At 41.3% G+C, this 17,663-nt stretch overlaps 1 long non-coding RNA gene across 1 annotated transcript in view; it reads left to right on the forward strand.

Moving 5' to 3' along the window:
• LOC103677554 overlaps positions 1-16,481 on the forward strand; it is a 41,605-nt gene extending 25,124 nt beyond the window's left edge. Inside the window, exons 3-5 of the long non-coding RNA XR_005836530.1 lie at positions 5,603-5,803; positions 7,628-7,750; positions 16,164-16,481. This is a non-coding gene — a long non-coding RNA (uncharacterized LOC103677554). The remainder of the gene's footprint in view (positions 1-5,602; positions 5,804-7,627; positions 7,751-16,163) is intronic.
• The last annotated feature ends 1,182 nt before the right edge of the window (positions 16,482-17,663 follow it).

Raw genomic sequence — 17,663 nt, forward strand, 5'->3', positions numbered from 1 at the left:
AGAAGGGGCGTCTGGGTGGCTCAGTCGGTTAAGTGTCTGCCTTCGGCTCAGGTCGTGATCCCAGGGTCCTAGGATGGAGTTCTGCGTGGGGCTCCCTGCTCAGCAGGGAGTCTGCTTCTCTCTCTCCCTCTGCCTCTCCCCCCCCATGCTCATGTGCTCTCTCTCTCAAATAAATAAAATCTTTTTTAAAAAATCCACTGAGAAGGAAAGCAATTGTCTTTTATTTTTAAGATTTATTTATATATTTGAGAGAGAGAGAGCATGCATGCATGTAAGTGGAGCAAGGGCAGAGGGAGAGACTCTTCAAGCAGACTCCCGGCTGAGTGCAGAGCCAGATGCAGGGCTCCATCCCACAACCCACGAGATCACCACCTGAGCTGAAACCAAGAGTCAGATGCTCAACTAACAGAGCCACCCAGGCACCCCAGCAACTTTAACATGGGGGTGGGGACCCTCTGATGTGACATGGTGCCCAAGCAGCCTGGACACTCACTTGTTCATGTTAATTCTCTGTTGGAGTTTGAATATATAACCCCAAGACTATATCATTTCTGGATCCCTTCTAACTCTACATATTTCTGACTCTGGATAAATATATCTTATCTCTCTACTCAGACTTAAATTCTGGAAGGGCAGCGTCTGGTGCTTTTCTTCTGCTTTTGCAGGTTGCGGTGCTAGGCATAAAGCAGATGCTTAAAAGTTGTTTGTTGAACATTAATTTAGTTATACACCAATACGTGGCAAAACCAGATTCCACCTAATAAAAAATGTACTGTTTGGTTGGCTTTTATAAAGAAAGACTCTTATCGAAATGGAACTCAAATAGTGACAGAGTTTGTGTGATATGGAAAATTAAACTCTGGACAGATATCAACCAGAAGAAGTTTCATTTGGGCAGCAGAAAAGAAATGTCATTCCTCAGTCTCTTTCCTCTGTGTGTAACTCCCACTAATGGTTCATTGTAGTTATGCAGGCGTATCAGGAGCAGAATGTACTCTGGAGATGGAAAAATATTGCTATTTGTACTCCTAAGTAATGATCGTATGTTCAACAGCTGGAACTTGCTGAGACCCTCATTTATTACAATACCAATAACTACCTTTGCTGTATTCCCACAAAACCACAAACTATTTGACATGGTTCAGGACTACCATATTTAACAAATCCCATTATTCTTTTTGCAACAATTTGTTCACTTTTAAGGAGAATAAAGCACACTAAAGTATTTTCCATGGATTAACAGCAGTAACTAAAAGATTCCACGCCCACGTTGGGCCACGCCTGGTATACCAAAGTGAATGAAAGTCCCAGGTCTGTAACCCAGGGCAGATCAGCACCACTGTTGTCCCAGACTACAGTCTGAACACTTTCTTCTCCGTTTTTCCATTTTCTACTATAAAGAGTACTCGTAAATGACATAAATATTTCACGGGAGGAAAGATTGTATTCCTCAAAAACTTCCTACATTAACAGAGGACATAGCTGATATTATGCCATTCATATTAATACTAGAATAAATCTTTTTTTTATGATGTTTGGATAACTGTAATACTTGAAAACCATTTAGAAATTTACATTTCTTCGGAACATTATATTCTAAAGAATTAAAGGGCAAATAAGTTAATCTGATTAAAATATCTTAACATTTAATGTAGACAGTTTTAATCTCTAAGTTTTTTATAATGTGTGCGGGGACTGAGCTGAAGTGTACTTTGTACTCTCTGTGAGAAAAAGTGGCTTAGTAAATAAATGGATAGTATAAATAACATTTGAAAGGAAGCATTTACTTACCAAAGAAAATAATTTGTTTTCCAGCACTTGAGATTTCTTATATTTATATAACTGTCTATTCAAAGTGTAGGCAAGACCAGAACTTCTTAGATACGCTGATCATTTTTATCTATTTACTGAATGTGGGCCTGAACTGCCAGCACGGATTAGTCATTTTTCTGGTTACTGTATGTACTGGAAAGTAATAAAGCTGCATGTCCTTTGAAATGGCCCAGTTTTCCAGATCAGTGGCTTTTTCTCTATGTCTTTATATTTTGGGTTTGAATGATCTTCGTCTTCCACCGGTGTCTAAACCATTGCAAATAATACAGTTTACGTATTAAAGAGGTCTAGTTGAGCACAATAGTGAGAAATAAAGTAGAAGTCTTTCTGCAAGCTGTGTGATCGTAACCTCGCTAAACCTCAGTTTCCTCACTTATAAAATGGGGGTGAAAATAGTACCTATTTCCTGGGGATGATGGGGAGATTAATGGAGATGAGGCAAGCATTCTCTTAGTGAACAAAACCTACGTTATCATCTCTCCTAATGTGTGTCGAAGGTCCTATGTAATGAGTTCTGCATTTTCTAATTTATACTGCATGATGCCCATTTGGCAGAGAAAGCCACTGAGGTTCAGGCCATTAAGAATCTTGCTCTAGATCACACGTGTTGAGGAACCAACCTCCTGTTTGTGCTCATAAACTGACTGTGAGCAGAGCCCTGTGCTTCTACAAAAGCTGTCTTAGGAAGTAATCTTCGAAAGTAGAGTCAACGATCATCCCCAAGTAACGTCTGCAGTTCTGAGACTGGCTTTTACGCACACTTCGTAGGATCAGCGTCACTATTTTGAGGCTGCACGCTGTGCGGGAACATGAGTCATCGCCGACCCATCCACTCCTCCACACTCTAGTGCTCTCCTTTATGAATTCAGTCCTAGGAATTCCTGTCTCATTACTCCCCAAGGGTGCTCAGTCACAGCCATCGCTGACTTGTATTTTCACCCACCTAGTTAATTGCTTTCTGAGATTCTTCTATTAGGCCAGTCGATGTCAACCTCAGCAAATAACTTTACATCATTATACAGGGGCAAGAAATTGTTTGGATTGTGGAATGGTTTACAAATGCTGCACTTTCCAGTGTGTACCATCCCATGACCCAGTAACTGTGGGAGGACACGGCCCTGAGTACAGGGGAAATTCCTCATCAAACGTTGTTTCCCTGGGTCCTTTCCCTGACTACCTGAAGGTTAATGGAAAGAGCATATTGATGGTGCTTGTAACAGCAGTGGGGATAACATGGTAGTGGAAAGATTTTGTTCAACCACGTTGGCACCTCACCCAGCAATAGATTTCATTCTATTCTGACAATTTGAACTTATCTTGTCAATGTTTTGTCATTTATTAGGAGCTATGGAGGGTCCCAAATGAACAGTATCTTCATTTTCCAGTGGTTTATGTCTTCACGTATGTTGTATTTTTTTTCCTTTACAATTTAAAACATCCTCTACTGTTTGTCTCAAGCAAATGCTTTTAACTTAAGACCCCAGGATAAAAGGAAACCATGCTCTATGGATTCAGATAAAACTCCTCAATTCTTGGGAATCTGGGCGTGGCACCCATGCTAACCACACTATGAGCTCCCAAATGGATTAGCGGTCTCTTCTGGAAAATGACAATCAGACGCTTGTCTGGTTGAATCACTAAAAAATTTAGAAGAGATGTTATTTTGCAAGATACTTTACATCAACAAGACATTTCTAGTCGTGTTTGTAGATCACAGCGCTGCTCTGCCTAGAAGCAGAAGGTGTTTGAAGTGTGCTCCCTCTCGGGACTTGGAGGAGGCAGGCCAGAGAGGAGGGGAGGACTACGCCGTGGGCAAAAGCCTTGGGAAGGACTGAGTGAAGCCTGGGCCGGGTGCAGAGCAGTTTCCTGGGCTCTTTTACAGCTTTGTCTGTTCTTGCAGCCTATGACCTCAGGCACTCGGCTGCCTCCTTCCTGTATCTGTAAAAGGGAGGAATGCAAGTCCAGGACCTCTGCTCTGCTTTTCTCCCCCAGGGGGCCAGAGACTGCCGAAGCTGTGCGCTATAAAACACAGATCCTTTGCTCTAGGTGTGGTTAAAAGAACAAAATTATTATAATTACTGGGTGTAACTTTAGTCACTCTGCATCACATCTTCCCCTAAATGTGCGCCCTAGGTTTGCACGTCGGTTACCAAGAAAAGGTGACTGTGGGTATGGGAGAAGTTCTGCTGAAATGCTGACTTTTCCACTGTTTTTCTAGAGCCTGTCTTAATAATCACCTGCAAAGCTACAATTTTGGCAATATGAGCTGGCGGCCTAACCCAACGTCACTGGGTCTTGGATTATCGAGGTGTCTCCCCACATGCCCAAGCCTGCCGTACCCTCTTCCCACTCTCCTCCATGCTTCACCAACATTGCCCTCTTTCAAACACCTGAGTCTCCATGCTCCCTAGGAGCAGCAAGGAGCCAGCATGGCCCCTGAGCAGAAGCAGTAAAGCCAGTCTGAAGGAAGTGTAAAATTACACACTGGATTTCCAAGACCTAGTGTGGAAAAAAAGAATGTAAAATGTCTCATTAACAACTTTCAATTTTGCTTGCGGGTTGAAATGAGAATTTGGGGGACATACTGAGTTAAATAAAATATATGATTAAAATTAATTTTACCTGCTTTTTAAAAAAAATCCTTTTTTAATGTGGCTACTAGGAAGATTAAAATTAAAATTTGTGACTTGCATTTGTAGCCCATGTTATATTTCTGTTCTTTAGTTTCCAGTCCTTTGCATTAATGTGCTCTATTTAAGAAAAAACATCTCCTTAGACAATACCATATAAAATAGTTTAATATTTTTATATAACTATCAAATAGTTTCAAATGACTTATCAACTAAATTATGTATTTTTAACTTTTTAAAAGAATGCATTTATGTGTCCCAAACAAAGCCAGTTGTACTGGAAATTCAAATCCATTAAACCATAGGACAGATACTAGGACAAGCTATAGGGATGCAGAGGCATATTAAAAACAGCGGTACCGATCCTCTTCCGGGTCATGGGCCTATATTGTTCACTGAATTAGTATTTACGATTTTTCCACTGTATTCCAGACTGTGCCAGGCTCTAGAAATACAGCTGATAAATCTGATGAAAGTTTTAGACCCTCTTCCCAGAAAAAAAAGCACGTATGAACACACTTCCATACTTGCGTTCCATTGTAGGCTCTTGTGAGTCTTCTGAAGCCTATCATTCATCCTAAATTCATAAGTTCTAAATTTGAAAAAAGAGCATGGACCTTAGGTCAGCCAGATATAGGTTCAAATGCTGGCTCCACCACCTTCTGGGGCGGCCTCGGGCTGTCTTTATCTTCTCTACCACCTTAGTGGGTTCAACAGATCATAACTATTCTTTCTCACCTTGTGTAATGCCGGGGAAGTGGCTCCGAAGAAGGGTAAGTTAGAGAATGGATTCTTTAGTCTGAATCTTCTTTTCTGTGTCAAGTTCTTAATTCATGTAGTAGCCCTAAAGGTTAGTCGCTGAAAAAATAAGAGTTTGGCTCTCCAACCAAGCCGTGACCTTTTAAAGAAGTCCAAAAATGGTGTGTGAGTGGTCTGGGGTAAGGCGATCTACAGGAATGAGAACGCATCAGCCCCCACCTTGAGAGAGGCTATGTGGTATGTGCATATGTTTTTCTGCGGTTTGAAAACAAATTTCTGTCTGCTAATCGTACAGATGGGTTTCTGTTCTGGGCGGTTATTTTTTGTTTGTTTGTTCGTTTATTTAGAAAACTGTCCTGGTATGTATATACTTCTTACAGGTGATCTGACGGCAGCCTCCAGCAGGCACCAGCAAACTTTGGGATGGAAGTAGCCTTAAATGAGTAAGAACTTGGGCTCAGAAGCTAAATGCCATGCTATGTCTACACGGCTTGTCCTTTCAATGCCACAGTCTGGAATGATCCATTCTCCAAATCACTAAGTTAAAGGTAGAGTGATTCACCAACTACCAGCAGGTGAAGGTAAGCCAGCCTTGTCATAATTTTACAGACTCCTCTTTCCACTCACGAAAACAAGTTATGTATGGTATTTACGTACATCTGTGTTGTTGGGCATTTTCCAAATGCCTTTTGGAGAACATTAAACAGGAAATTGATGCCACAGGGCAAATATTCATTCTTCCCATCCTCTCTCACAAAAACAAGTACAGATTTGCTGCGGCTAGACTGACTTCCTGCAGGGTGCTGTAGCTTATTCGATTTTACACTAGAAGGGAAAAAAAATACATCCTCTGTTTCAATTTAGAGCATGTTGAAAATGGCCAAAACGCATCAACAAAAAGCTGCCCTCATGAGAGCAGTGAAGGATAGAAGTCAGTGCTTATAAAATCACAAAATTCAAAGGTTAATGATTGTTTTTCATGCTTATTGATGAAAGTAAATCCGTATTACACTGGACACATCAAATTTGGTTTAAACAGCATGTTCTCTAGTTCTCAGATGGAAAAACCGTTAAGCATATGGTCCCTGCAGCTTTTCACAGAAGGATGGCCTCTTTTTCTAACCTGTTACAGTGATCTTTGGTTAGTGTCCTCTCAGCATCTGTTTTTCCCTGTTCACTTTCTTATCAGCCCAGAAACTATTTTGGGATCCATGGCACTCTGGAAGAACTTAATCTAACTTCCAGTCCCAGGAATAGAGGATGTGACTTAGGTTAAGCTATTCAATGCATTATCTCTCCTAGCCACAGAGATTTGTTCAGAGGCATGTGACCTAAGTTTATCCAATCAAAGTGAATCTTGAGGCTTTTGCTGGGAAAACATTAGTCACTTTTTCCTGATGGACAGACCACTGAAGCTGTTGGCAGTCACCTTAGGGTCATGATGGGGACTAATTCATTTGCCTGGAAAAAGCAAATACCACAGAAGGCAGGATAGAGAAGATGAAAAAAACTAGGTCTCAATGTCATTGTTTTACTGCTGGATCAAGCTTTGCCTGAAGATCTTTGTCTGGGCCATTTAGTAAGATAAACCATTAAATACCCCGTATTGCTTAAACTAGCTTGTTTCAAGCTTTTTGTAGTTTGCAACCAATGCTTCCTATTTGTCATACCTATCTGTTAGAAGACATTTATAAAAGAAAACTGAAGGGACAAAGAGATAATCTAATGGGCTACTATTAAGGTCAATTTCAGAACTAATTACAGAAAAGCAAGACCAGTAAGGAATAAAGAAGTGATTGCTAGTGAGAAAAGGATGGGAAAAAAATGTTTCCCAAGTGATGAGTAACCACCACAGCGGCAGTGTGGGGAAGGAGAAAAGTCAATCCATGGGCCTTCTTCCAAGGCCCAGCCAGAGTGGGGACTGGGGGATAGGGACTTAGCAGCAGGAAGGGTCTACCCTCAGCCAAAGCCATTCTTAATTACTCCCTCCCCTTCAGCTACTACTGTTGAACTATTTAGCAACAGATGCAGTCTGCAATTATCAGCCATTGGACCTCCATCCTCTCCGTTGGTCCTTGCCACCTCCCTCTGAAGAATTGTTTATTATTATTATTATGTCCCGTTTTATGGATGGGGCACCCAAGGTCCAGAAACCACAAGTTATATGTGTGATAAACAAGCAATAGAGAACAGACTCAGATCTCAGATCTTCTTATTCCAAAGCCTATAATCTTTGTCCTACAACATACCTCCTTGAAGAGTGTCTTTTTGTATTATATTTGGTCATCGGGGCTGTCTAGAGTAAGGCTTGGAAGCATTTGATATCTGGCTTTGTCCCTACTGTTTCTTTCACCAAGAGCAGCCAGAATTTATTATGTCTACACGGTCACCATTCTTTCTTTCAGCAGTGTTCCACGCTCCGAAAATATCCCCTTTCTACTGCCTGTGACCTTCGAAGCTCCCATTTCCTCAGTCCCTGAAGACGACAGACTGCAAGGAGTGGGTTTTCTGAATGAACGCACACTAAGGTAGGAAATACTGATAACAGCTTTGCGTGTTAATCCTGCCTCTGAACAGAAGTACTTTATAAGTGGGTGCTTGCAGGCAGAGTGACCCACTGAAGAAGTTCATCTCCCAGCATCAATTTCAGGCAGTGTGGGCAAACTGGACGGAAAAATCCTTTGGGTAGGGGTCCTTCCTAGTTATCTTGCTGCATAAACCCCTTCTTCCTTCACCTACTCCCAAGGCCTCACTGCGCTTCAGCCGACAAGTTTTCAGAGAGCTTTGGATACACCTTGATCCTTGTACGGAACTACTCTTTCACCAGCCTAACATGGACTCAGTCACTTCCAAAGTCATTCCGTACTTCTCGACATGGCATTCAGCAAACACTGCTGAGCGCTTACTGCATGATGGCCCCATACACCATGCAGACACTTCGACAAAGACGCCATGTTATTTAGGCTCTTTCAAATGGCAAGGTACAGAGGACTACCCGGGATTTTTCAGGAGATGGAAATTATTGGAAAGATAGTGGGGAACTCTGGAGCTATGAGAAGCAGCTTTTAGCTGGCCGGGTCTCACAGAGAATTAGAACATGGTGTAGCATGCGGCAAGAGCGTCTGATGCCCTCGGGATGCAACAAGAGCTCTGGTCATCAGGTCATTTGGTCATTGCCTCAGGCTTGTTGATTTAGTCCTGCTCTAGTGAGCCAACCATGATTGTGACTCAGCTTCTATCTCTATTCATTTTCCTTCCTTTCTGACTGTTCCTCTACTACATAGCTTCTATGACCTCATTGCTTCTGATTCTAAGGCTCTAAGAGAGAGAGTCTGTTTGAGTGTGTTGGGAAGAGGCTAGTCCTAAGCATTTATTTTGGGTTCAGCTCTCAAACCAGGCGCCCCATGAGTTCCCTGTGGACCAGACACCTACCACTGGTTAAAGCAGTCACGGAGTCCTAACCACGGCAACCCTTGGCAGATCCCTGAGACTCTGAAGAATCCACCTGGGAAATTTCCTCCTTTGTTCATTTTAGCAACGGTCCTTTCCCAACAAAAACAAAAACAAAAACAAAAAGTGAGGCTAGACTAGCCAGAGCAGAACGACAGGTCACTGTATATTTAGTGGTAATTTGGAAGAAAAGAACAGAATATTAGAGGGTTAGGGTCCTAAGTACTGAAAGCAACATGGGAAAAATCAGGTACCCAAACTGACTAGGCTACTAGAAAACATGATCTCATTTAATCATGATCTCAAAGGAGTGTGCATATGTTCCAAATTCACCTTAAGGACAAGATAATGGGGACTCACGAGTAGAGTCCACAGAACATGGAATGCAGGAGCTGGAGACTACATGGCAGGCCACGCATCCAACCCTCTTATTTCATAATTGGGGAAAGCCCATAAAAGTTAATTGACCAGTTAATTAATCCACACAATTAGTGGTGGAGCCCTGACTCCTAAGTCATAACCAATAAACCCCCAGTCTATATTTCCGGGCTAGTAATGGATTTTTCTTCCTAAAGATGGAATAGATCACATTTAATGCTCAAAGGGCTCTACTGAATGTCCTCGTGAATGTGGACAAGGGCAAATAACAAAGTTGGGACACAAGGTAAAGTCTGTGTTTTCTATAGGAGTACAGGATATAATGAGATGTAACAGGAAAAAAAAAGACTTTGGAATTTGAGATTCAAGAGTCATTCCTGCCACCAGCCAGCCGTGTGTACATGGACTGCTATCAACTCTCTAAGCCACAGGCTCTTTATCTAAGGAAAAACCAGACCAGAGGACCACTCAGATCCCATGTACCCCTGACTCATCCAGTTCTGGTCATTCTAGGAATGACAGCATCTGCTTTTTTGAGGTTAAGCTCAGATGATCAGAAGTACAAACCAGCAGTCAAAATTGCCAGTCAAATAAATTGAGAATCTAGTAGGTTGTTCTCAAAATTATCTAAAGGCAGGTGGACTGAGGAATGAATGTGGCCTTTCATAGAATCTTGGCTTAGATTTGTTGCCATCTCTGAAAGTACCCAGAAAGGCATTTAAAATCATAACATTTCACATTAAAAAAAAAAAAAAAAAACTATCTCGGGGCGCCTGGGTGGCACAGCGGTTGAGCGTCTGCCTTCGGCTCAGGGCGTGATCCCGGCGTTCTGGGATCGAGCTCCACATCAGGCTCCTCTGCTAGGAGCCTGCTTCTTCCTCTCCCACTCCCCCTGCTTGTGTTCCCTCTCTCACTGGCTGTCTCTATCTCTGTCTAATAAATAAATAAAATCTTTTAAAAAATAAATAAAGCAATGATTGCCAATGATTTAAAAAAACAACGTATCTCTATAGTGCACCATATATGGAGACATATTTAAACATGTGAGCATTTTTTCTTTCTAGTGAACTGAACATGGAAGAGACAATGACAAGCATCCAGTATACCGAGTGGCATTTTAACACATTCTCTTAGCAATAAATTTTGATGGATGGAAACTAAAAATGGACCATGTAGAGAGAAGGGTCTCCCAGCTGGAAGTTTTTCTCTGAGAAAGCTAATAAATCTTTAGGCCACTCGCAGGGTTACTGCAGATAGTTAGACCCCAAACAACTCTAAGATATGCCGGTCTCATTGAGTCTATACGGGTCATGGCCACACACTGCACAGGCTGCAAAATGGTCCACAGTGGCTCTGACCATGGGAGTATTAGTGATATCCTTCAGAAGCTCATGGTGTTAAATGACACTTCAGTAGCTACCCATGGTACTAGCTCTTCTCATGATGTTTCAGAACAAGCAGCTATTCAAAAGAACAGGCATATGGCAAGCATGTGGAAATTATTGCAATTGGACGAAGAAAACATTTTCATTTACATAACCAAGTTTCAATCACTGTAACATCCAGTAGCGAGAAACTGCCTGGATTGTAATCTCAGCTTTGGCATCTACTGTGAGCTGTGTAAGCTTTGGGAATGCTACTTAATCGCTCTGTGTATCAGCTTCCTCATGCATAAAGTGGGGACAATAATAGTACTATGTCATAAGGTTTTTATAAGATTTGAATTAAATGGTTTCATATTTAAAGTCCTTAGAACAGTGCCTGGCATGTAGTAAGCATGACGTATGAATTTGTTAAATAAATAACATATACAAGTATGTATTTATTATCATTTATGACTATTCCAGCATATTCTAATTGTTGGACAGAATGTTGTGTTAGCCATAGTATGTTTTCAATTATACATCCAACTAAAACATGACTAAGGCAATAATTAAAACTGAGACAAAAGTAACATATTGACAATCCCTTAAACCTCTCCTTCTCCAAAATAGATTAGACATGAAACATCTGAGTTGAAGAACTGCATTCTTAACAATAAGGTAGTATTATGGATTTTAAAACAAATGTCTAAGTTCAGTATTTGGGGCAGAAATTAGATTGTCAGACAAGGTGAGAGCGAATATCCAGATGAACACTTTCTTATAGGCTTCATTTCTTCTTCCAAAATCATAAATATAAACTGGTTTCATACGCTGGCTGCAGCCCATTTCATTATAAGACTATAGAACTCAAAGAAGTTAATTCTCTCTTCGAATTTGGATTTATTACACAAATAGCATAACAATAGAAGGAAGGAAATACCGTTAACACTTACACCCCAACACATCAATTGTTTTCATTTTTCTTTGCTCCTTTCTATAGCAAGTCCATTTGCCTGCCCTTTTTTTTTACACAGTGGACCAAAAAAAAAAAAAAAGTAAAATGCTCTATAAGCCTGAGTCATCTGTCCTTTCCCTTATCACACCACACACTCCCTCTGGGAGAAGCTTTTCTCCGTTCATAAGTATTTATTGAATACCTCCCACAGGCCAAGCACTGTTACAGGTGCTGGGGATATAATGATGAACAAGACAGAAAAGGCCCCAGCCCTCAAAGAACTTAATTCTCATCAGGAATAAATATGTAAACCAAAACATAAATAAAATAATTGCAGACTTTTTAGGGTTGGAGAAGGCTCCTCTGAGAATATTTCAGCGGATAGAAGGAAGATGAGGTGGTAAGAGGCGTGCAGTGAGCGGCACACGCGAAAGCTCTGACGCGGGAAAGAGCTTTGCGTATTTGAGGAAGCCAAAGGAGGCCAATGGGAATGAAATTAGCCAGCAGGGACCTAAGAGGAAGGCAGGAGTCAGCTTCGTAGGGCCTTGTAGGCCATGGTGAGGAGTTTGCATTTTATTTTAAGTACAAGAAGAAGTCTTTGGAAGATTTTAAGCAGAGGCAGCAGCTGTTTTGTCCAAACTCATTGCTTAGTGAAAAGTGAATGATGGTGAGACAAGAACAGAAAGAAAGAGACCCATTAGTAGGCTACGTAGTAGTGAAAACAAGAGAGGATGGTGACTTAGACTGGGATGATAGAGTAAAGTAGAAGGATTCAAAATATATTATGGAAGTAGGGGCGCCTGGGTGGCACAGCGGTTAAGCGTCTGCCTTTGGCTCAGGGCGTGATCCCGGCGTTATGGGATCGAGCCCCACATCAGGCTCCTCCACTATGAGCCTGCTTCTTCCTCTCCCACTCCCCCTGCTTGTGTTCCCTCTCTCGCTGGCTGTCTCTATCTCTGTCAAATAAATAAATAAAATCTTTAAAATATATATATATATATATATATATATATATAATGGAAGTAGCCCCTACAAATTTGCTGATGGATTAGATACAGAGGACGAGGGAAAGAGGAATCTGGAATGATTGGGATCCTGGTTTTTTGGGGTTAAGCAACTGGGTGTATGATGGAGGTATTTACCTCGATGGGGATAGGAGCATATTTGGGAGTCCTTTCTCGCGTACATTTCATTTCCAATACCTACATGGAGTTTAACTGGAAATGTCGGTTATGCAGTTGGACCCATGAGTCTGAAGCTCAGGTCAGTTATATACTGGCACAGAGCAACACTTAGAGCCATCGGACCAGAAGAGAAGTAAGGAGGGAGAATTGAAAACCAGGCCCCATGACACTCCAACTTTCAGATGTCAGGCCAAGGTGAAAAGCCAGCTATAAAAACTGAGAAGAGTTCATTAATTTGGGAAGGAAATCAGGACAGTGTAATGTTTCTGAAGCCCAGAGCATAAATTGATTCACAAAAAGGAGAGAGTTCTTATCTGTGTTGAATACTGTTAACAGGTCAAGTAAAAGTGAGAATGAAGAAAAATCCATTCGATTTGTCTATATGGAGAGTTTTGGTAATTTTTGGCAAGATCATTGCTGTGGAGTCCTAGAGATTGAAGTCAGAATGGAGTGGGTTGAGACTGAATGGATTTAATGCAATTCCAGTAAAAATCCTAATAGAATATTTCTTAAAAATTGACAAACTGAATCTAAAAAGCATGTAGAAAATCAAAGGGCCAAGAACGGCCAAATTACTCTCACAGACCAATGAATTTTTTCATTTCAGATATCAGGACTTGTTAAAAATCAAACGTAGTTACGGAATTGACATACGCACACGTGTGGCAGTACACGGCAGATTATTCAATAAATGGAATCCTTGATTATCCATTTGAAAAGAGTAAAATCAACCAACCCCTCTGTCATATCATTCTGAAATATCAATTTATAGGTGGATTGAGAATATAAAATAAATGGCACAATTTTAAAACTTTTAGGAGAAATTTTTATAACCTCAGAGTAGAGAATTTCTTAAATATGAGACATAAAGTTTTGACCATTAAAGCGAAGTCTGATAAATTAAAATTAAGAGCATCCGTTTCTCAAAAGACACTATTAAGAAAGTGAAAACTCCTACCACAAAAAAAGGATGTTTGCAAGAACTATAACAAAGGATTAGAATCCAGCGACTCGACAGATCTCCTACCATCAATATCAAAAGACAAGGGACTTGATAGCACAGGCAGAAGATATAGAAAGGAATTTCACAGAACAGAATACTCTAATGGCAAATAGACACATGAAAAGATGTTCGACCTTTTTAATCCTTAAGAAAATGGAAATTAAGACGATAACAGGGTCATATTTTACATTCACTAGACTGACAAAATTAAGAAGTCAGGTAATACCAGGCGGTAGCAAGAATGTAGTCAACAGAAACTCTTAAATTACTGCTGAGAATTCAAATTGGTATAACTAACCTGGAAAACTTAGCATTATCTTATAAAATTAACAATCATGTAGCCTATAGCCCAGCAGTTCCACCCCAATGTACCCCCTAATGAGACGGGTGCCATGTTCACAGCGTCACTGCTGGGAAGAGTCAGAACAAGAAACAGCACAAATATCCGTAGACCAGGAAATGGATTAATAAATGAGAGAATATTCTCACAATCCACTATATTTAAATGTAAGTGAGTGAACTGCAGCTACATGAAATAATATGGGAGACTCCAGTTCCACGCGTCGAGTATACCGTCCTGTAAAGCTTGAAAACAAGAAAACCATTCATTCTACTCTTTGGGGTTACACTGCCCCAGCCCCATCCTAAGGTGCCATTGTGGCCCCAGCTAACACCAGGCTTCTTCGGGGAGCAGTTTGAACAGGCCGTAGTTGGGGAATCGAGGAACAGACTTTTTGTTCTGGAACTTAGAGTTAAATGTCTCAGGAGGTTCACACACACACACACACGCACACGCACACACACTCACTCCCCGCCCTGCCCAGGTCTGACCCAGACGGGGGTGAGGAATGAACACAGCACGAACGCTGGAATCGGACATTGTGTTTGGTTCCTCCTCTCTGGAGCTCAGGGCTTTTTTTTTGTCCTGTGGAACCGCGACGTGCCTTCCACCCTCTCCTGTGTATTCCTACTCTATGGCTCCTTAGAATAAACTCTGGTTTCTTGGCTCTTAATAAAGCTTTTGGAGTGTTGAGTCAATCTTTTTCTGTTTCAAAAAGCCATACTTTTGCAAATCAAAAGGGCTTGTCCTCAGGCTATCTTGTTTCCCTAGGGACTTAAAAAAACTATTTTGAAATTCAAAAATGTAGGCAATGACCTATTGTTCTGTGCTCTATCAAATACTCCCCTTCCCTAGGACAAAAAGCCTCCGATTCAAGGTTATTCTTAATGGCTACGAGGGTCAAAACGAAACAAACAAAAAACCCTGGATAACTGAAAGGCAAAAATATAGTAAGAGATCTTTAAAAAATATTATCTTGCTTTGCTCTTTAGCCTGGGAGTCCCAGCCCTTCAGGCCACGTGGTCCCTTTCAATCGCTCCAGTTGCACCGCTCAATACTTCCCCGATGCATTTCGCATTCCAACTACAAGGGCTCTCAGTACTTGTAACTCCCAAGAGCACCCAGCCCTGTGATGGCGTCCTGCCTTAGCACGCGGGGTGCCTTTCCGCCGGCACCGCCTTCCCTGGAAACTGGCTTCCTCACTTGATCAGATTTATACTCTGAACCTGGAGATGAAGCTGTTTTCTGTCAGCTCCAAACCCACTCTTCTCTTCCCTCTTTTGTGAGGTTGGGACTATGCAAACCACCTTTTCCTTTAGTCAGCAGAACTCCTTTTGGTTTAGTAATAGGGGGTGCTAAAGGGAGCCCAGAAGGCACAAGGAAGTTGAAGGGACCTGTGCTTTTCCTGTAATGTCACCCAGCAGCGACCCTTCGTCCTGACAACAGCGGTTGTTTCCAGACTCCAGTTTCTTTTGGCACTCCCAGAACGCTCTTCGTCCCACCTTCCTCAGAAACACCAGCGCCAACTGGCCAGGATCCCCTCTGAGGCCTGGGTCCCCTCTGTGTGTTATCCATCTCCAAGCTTCTGAATTCTGATAACCCCAATGTCTTCTTTGTTTGCTCAGACCTCAGAGGTGGTTTTGCTTCCTGAAGTTACCATCTCTATGAAACCTCAGGGTTCCTTTTTTGTATTTTCAGTTCTCTCTAAGACCTGCTTAACTCATTCCCTGTATTACATTTTCTCTATTGAAATTCTTAATGTGTTTTTTGTTTTCTTGACTGATGTGTCCTCTGTTAAGTGGTGGGTAGCAGAATATGCCACCCCAAAATATGCCACTTCAGTGTCCCTAAGGATTATTTTGAGCTGAAGGCAATCAATTAAGGAACAGATAGGAACAAAGCTCTCCACGCTCCCCCTATTTGCCTAAAACCAAGATATAAACTTGTTAAGGTGCCCCCCACCCCCCTCCTTTACCAGGAAGGACAGAAGTTAACAACCCAGGGAATCCGTGTAACAAATTTTACTCCTAGTCCTTATCATCCGTTGGTTCCCCATGTATTTACCTTCCCACAATTTGCCACCTCAGACACTCAGTCCTTTTCCTTTGTCTTGTCACTTTCTTAAAAATTTATTGTGTGTTTGTTAAAACTCCATGAAGCCCAAGGTCTAACTTATACCCCTTTTGAATCACTCATCACTGAGTACTCCTGTGTACATGGGCGATGCGGGCACTAACAAACTTGTTTTCTCTCAATCTAATTTACAGAGCATCAGCCAATGAAGCTAAGATGAATAGAGGAAGACAGTTTTTCCTTCCTTATATAGGACACTCTGGACCATTTCATCCACTCCCCCCCATCAAAGCATTTGCTTTTGTGCTTCCACGGTCCCTGGGAGATGTGCTGATTATCACACTATTAACAATGATCTTCTTCTATGACAGTGTCCCACCACTAAGGTTGTTGGCCTCTCAGAGTTGGGATCATTTTTTATTATCTTTATAGTCCCGGTGTCTGTCATAATGAATGCATGTTTGATAAGTGATCCTTGAATTAACAAATAAATAATCAAGTGAACGAATGAATACATGACTGTAGTAGTCAGGTATTTTATCCTGCTAAAACTTAAAATAACACTGTTTTATCCACAGAATAAATCCCAAGGCTCCCTAATCTGGCCCATGCCTTCCTCTCTGGCTCCACTCCCTCCTACCCCTGTCTTCCCAGCCATACTGAATGGCTTATAACTCCCAGAACATACCTCTAGCCCTCTGTCTTCATAGTCCTTTCTTCTTGAAAGTCTTGTCCATGCCTGATTCCTCTACTACAGTGTAAGCTATCCGAGGGACTCCTTTATTTCCACTGCCCAGGAACGTCCTAGAATACAGTGTCTACTCCGTGCATAATTATTAAACATTTCCATATTGCTGTGGTTTCCATAACTACCAACTTGGATTCTTGCACGACACTTTATAGAGGTTATATGCTGTGATTTCCTGAATCACTGCTTTATTACTAGATACTAAGATAGTTTCCAACATTCGTTACTACAATTAATGCAGTAGAGCATTTCTTTGTGCAAAGAGCTTGTTTTCTTGTAAAGAGAATTTTTTTTTCTTTTTCTTAGAGAGTATGAGTTAGTAAAAAAAGGAGTTCTCATTTTTCTCAGTTGGCATCAATGATGGTGGGCCTAAGTTCTAGGGGATGCTTTTGAGGTCATCATGTTTTCAGAAGGTCAATGAAATAATTTGACTCACAATAATTTTAAATATTTCCCTAAAGACTTGCAAATCAAGATGTCAATGTCCAAGTATTCTAGACCCAGTACACCTGTCTGCCTGAAACTTCATTGTCTCCAGCTTCTCTTTGAGTGCACAGAGGCAGGAAGCAAATAGGTGGCATTTGACTTTGGGGACGGGGTGGTTGGGGTTTGAGGAACAGGAGAATATATAATTAGCTTGTTGATAGAAATTAAAATCAACTGAAACCACCATCACTGAATCATACCAAAGTTTTTTTTCCACTCTCTTCATCGGGAAATGTCCCAGAAATAAAGAAACCCCTTGATACACAAAACAGAAACACGCATGAAACTCTAAGTCCCCTCTATTGAACTCGGTTTTCCGAAAAGATTTTCATTTTGTAATTGTGGGTGTGTCTCCAACTAGGACATGAAGTCCAACCAGATCCTTACCTAAACTGTCTCAGACCTGTGTAGTTTCAAATAGGCTGAGAATTTCCAACTTAAAAAAGAGAGAGAGGTAGAC

The sequence above is a fragment of the Ursus maritimus genome, unplaced genomic scaffold (genome assembly GCF_017311325.1).
Source record: "Ursus maritimus isolate PB19 unplaced genomic scaffold, ASM1731132v1 scaffold_20, whole genome shotgun sequence".
NCBI lineage: Eukaryota > Metazoa > Chordata > Mammalia > Carnivora > Ursidae > Ursus > Ursus maritimus.